We start from the raw sequence: 2,737 nt of genomic DNA, 5'->3' as shown, positions 1-2,737 counted from the left end.
GGCAATGACATAGATGTGTATCTTGCACCTCTCGTTGAGGATTTGAGAAAGATTTGGGATGAAGGCGTTTCAGTGTTTGAAGCATATGCTAATGAGGAGTTCACCTTGCGTGCAATGCTTTTATGCACCGTTAATGATTTTCCGGCATATGGCAACTTATCGGGGTATAAGAACAAAGGGAAGAAAGCATGCCCAATATGTATAGATGACATGGAATCCACGTGGATTCCTAAGTGCAAACACGTATTCATGCACCATCGAAAGTTCCTCCCACGAGACCACCAATATCATAAGAAGAAGTTGTTCAACGGGGAGGTTGAGGACCGTGTAGCTCGTCGACTGTTGACCGGTTATGAGGTTTATGAACAGGTTAAGGGAGTTGAGACTGTATTTGGTAAAACGGGGCAAGTGCAAGGGGGTGAAGATCGATTATGGAAAAATGAATCAATCTTTTGGAAGCTTCCATATTGGAGAGATCTACAGGTTAGGCATTGTCTTGACGTTATGCATATAGAGAAAAATGTATGCGATGCCATACTCGGGACTCTCATGAACATTCCGGGTAAGACAAAGGATGTTAGGGCCGTGCGAGATTGGTTTGAATGTAAGGGTCTTCGTCCAGAGTTGTGGACACATTTTAAGGTGAGTAAGAAAAGAAATAGAGCTGATGAAGTTGGTGGCAGTAAGAAGAAGATAAGTAATGACAAAGTTCATTTGCCTCCAACTTGCTACACATTGTCCAAAGCAGAGAAGCGGACATTTTGTGAGTGTTTGTATGGCATTAAGGTTCCGTCTGGGTACTCATCCAACATGAAGAGATTTGTGAGCCTAAATGGTGAGCTGAAGTTGGGAAGCATGAAATCTCACGATTGCCATGTAATGATGCAAGTGTTCTTACCAATTGCAATCCGTGCAATACTGCCAAAAAATGTGAGATATGCTATTACCGAGCTCTGTTCGTTCTTCAACACAATTTGTAGTAAAGATCTTGATCCCTTTAAACTTGATGCACTTCAACTCGACGTGATTTTAACTTTATGCAAGTTTGAGATGTATTTTCCACCTTCTTTCTTTGACGTGATTTTAACTTTACCGAGATCTTATTGTCCATCTCGTTCGTGAGATCAAGCTTTTGGGTCCAGTTTTTTTAAGATGGTGTTATCCTTTTGAAAGACACATGGGTGTTTTACAAAACAAGGTGAGGAATCCAGCACAACCCGAGGGGAGTATGATTCAAGGCACTGTGAGCGATGAGATTAGTAACTTTATAGCCGAGTATTTGGCTATGGCAAAGCCTATTGGACTTCCCACCTCTAGACATGAAGGGAGGCTTGAGGGAAAAGGAACAATTGGCTCCAAATCGGTCACACCTCCTCGAGAAAGCCTTCTACAAGCACACTTGTATGTGTTGCATCATATTCCGGAAGTTCATCCTTTTTTGAGTGAGCATTTTGATATCTTGCGCGCAAAACATTCTTCTAAAGGGGATAGGGCATTGATGCAGTTGCATAACAAGACGTTTATTAATTGGTTTCATAATCGAGTAATATGCGAAGAACTCAAGGGTGTATCCGAAATTGTTAAGTGGTTAGTTTTTGGTCCTCGTGATGATGTCAACAAATATGAGGGTTACGATGTCAATGGCTTCACATTTTGGACTGAGGGTCAAGACAAGAAGTCATCGTATCTACAGAATAGTGGGGTTTCTATTTTGGCGTCATCTACATTTTATGCGAGTGCGAAGGATTAAGCGCCGGTTGATGCTAAATTGGTATACTACGGGCGGGTACATGAAATATGGGAGCTTGACTACTCTACTTTCAATATTGGTCTTTTCAAATGTAAGTGGGTAGATAATAATCGACGATGCATAAAAACTGACGACCCTTGTGGATTCACTCTTGTAGACTTAGCTCGTTTGCGTGATAGTGAGGAGCCATTCATACTAGCCACACAAGCCAAGCAAGTATTCTACATTTTAGACCCGTCTGATAAAAAATGGTCTATTGTTGTACCGGGAAAAAGAAGCATCCTTGGTATAGGTGATGTTGAGGATGAGGAAGAATATGAAGCTTTTGAAGACTCCCCTCCCTTTATCAACCAAAATCAGTGGATCAAGATGATGTAGATGATGTAGATGTTGGTTATATGCGTGTAGATCACACGGAAGGAATACATTTGAATTAAGTGATTCACAAGGTATGAATTTAAAACTTTTTAAAGTTTTTTTGGCACTAGGTTTGTTTTGCATGAAACTTTGCACATAACACTATTTGTTATATATTATTGTGTTGAACGCATTAGAATTGTAAATCATAGTCATATTCTTAATATTACTTAGCTTATGTTCTAATATATTTCTATTCATACTCTTTCAGGTACTGATAAACAATGCATCTATTCAGAGACGAAATTGTCCCCGAGATTGAGACCTCGGATAATGAGCATCGTAGTTATGACAGCGAAGAGGACCAAATTGTGAGATACGAGCGTATGGCTGAAAACGCTCCACCGATTGACAATGATTTTGAGACTGAAGACGCCCCACCAATGGATGCTCCCACTACCAGTAAGAAAAGAAAAGGGAGAGGTCCTACGAAAAACCTCAAAGTCACAGAACCCGTGCATTTGGAATACAATGCATTGGGTCAATCCTGCGGAAAATGGCGTAGGCAATATGGAAAACAAGTGGTCTATGTATCCGCAAGCTTTCCATATTGCACACATAGAACGAGGT

This window comes from Amaranthus tricolor, chromosome 1, assembly GCF_026212465.1.
Source record: "Amaranthus tricolor cultivar Red isolate AtriRed21 chromosome 1, ASM2621246v1, whole genome shotgun sequence".
Lineage (NCBI taxonomy): Eukaryota > Viridiplantae > Streptophyta > Magnoliopsida > Caryophyllales > Amaranthaceae > Amaranthus > Amaranthus tricolor.
Note: the sequence above shows the minus strand (reverse complement) of the source record.